This window comes from Microtus ochrogaster, chromosome 4 (genome assembly GCF_000317375.1).
Source record: "Microtus ochrogaster isolate Prairie Vole_2 chromosome 4, MicOch1.0, whole genome shotgun sequence".
Taxonomy (NCBI): Eukaryota; Metazoa; Chordata; class Mammalia; order Rodentia; family Cricetidae; genus Microtus; species Microtus ochrogaster.
This window is the reverse complement of record NC_022011.1, coordinates 285477-287005: the sequence shown is the minus strand read 5'-3', so window position 1 is coordinate 287005 and position 1529 is coordinate 285477. Positions and strand designations below refer to the sequence as shown.

The 1529-nt window shown below is 45.6% G+C and overlaps 1 protein-coding gene across 1 annotated transcript in view; it reads left to right on the top strand.

Moving 5' to 3' along the window:
• Positions 1 to 1529, top strand: part of Ednra (endothelin receptor type A) — a 65187-nt gene that overhangs the window by 56910 nt on the left and 6748 nt on the right. The gene's annotated exons all lie outside the window — the stretch shown is intronic.

The window sequence follows — 1529 nt, the reverse complement described above, 5'->3', positions numbered from 1 at the left end:
GGAGAGCACATACGAACACTCAGTCACAGTGGGAGAGCACATACGAACACGCAGTCACATATGGAGAGCACATACGAACATTCCATGACAACAAAGGCAGTGAAGCTGTTGCTGGAGCCCCTAAAGCTAGCCATATAATTATCACACACAAGCACACATCAGTGCCCTTTCAGTCACTCTGCTGATTTCCTGAGCTTCAGCCCTTGCCTGCAAACCAGCCATAATAATACATGAATGTGCTTTTATGAGACTCCCAGGAAGGAATGTGCACATGTGTGCTCTGTGAAGTCTACTGTGTCCCACAAATGGTAGCTATTAACTTTGACTGACAGGAGTGTTTATGTTGAGAAACTGTAGCCCGACTTTGTTCAGGCCAGTTGTGGTGCAGTCTTCAATCCCAGCAGTAGGGTGGCTGAGGCAGGTGGATCTTTACGAGTTTGAACCCAGCCTGTTTTACAGAGTGAGCCCCAGGCCAGTCAAGGATAGTAAATAAACATTGTCTTAAAAATAAACAAGCAAAAACAAAAAAAATAAATAAATAAAACTAACTAACTAACCCAGCTTTCCAGAGCCCACAGCCTGCAAAGTGGAATGCTCTCTGTCCCTCCTCCACATAACACTCCGGAACCACACCCTGGCTGGTGTCATGACTGTGGGGTATTAAAGGCTTCAGTCCTCTGGGCCACAGCAGCAGTTTGGTATGAGAGTCTCTGCGAAGGGCTCAACTGCATATGTTTATTTTAGGCTTCCTGAACTTACTGTTAGAAGCCTCCAATTGAGGCAGCATTATTTTCCCCACAGTCTGTTTCCAGTCAGCTTTGTTTGGTGTTGATTGACCCCAGTTTGCATTTTATGTCTCCTAGTTCTGCTTCTGACTGTGTGTTTGGGGTGGGGGGGTATACCTCAGCGGTGTGAGGCAATTCCCAACCTATGGCTGCTAAGACCAGGAGCAGACCCAGAGAGCGGTGAAGCTTCAGTTGGAGTCAGTGCCTCATCAGCACCCAACGCTTCCCGCCATCGCTGCTCATAGCCCCCTTGCCCTTCTATTTGCAAAAAGCAGGTCTTGGGAAACTATATGGCATTAAAAAGGAATTTTAAAATTAAAAGCAAATTTCAACCCAGGCATAGTGGCACATGCCTATAATGAGGCAAAGAGATCTCTTGGGCCCAAGAATTCACAGCCAACATGGACAACAAAGCAAGACCCTGTCTCAAACAAAATAAGTAAACAGTAAATAAAAGCAAAACAGTTGTAACAGTAGTTTCAAAATCAGAAACAAGTGGAAATGGGCTGCTTTCTCTATACACTTGTTCGTTTGGGCACTGTGTCCAGTCACCTTGGCTGTCATGCCAACTGCCTGACACTCAGCTTTCAACTAACTTTAAGGAGTGGCCTCTAGCCCTCTGCACTCCTCAAAAACACACATGCCCTCAACAAACACACATGCTGCATGCTTAAACTCACAAACACACATGCTGCATGCTTAAACTTACAAACACACATGCTGCATGCTTAAACTCACAAACAC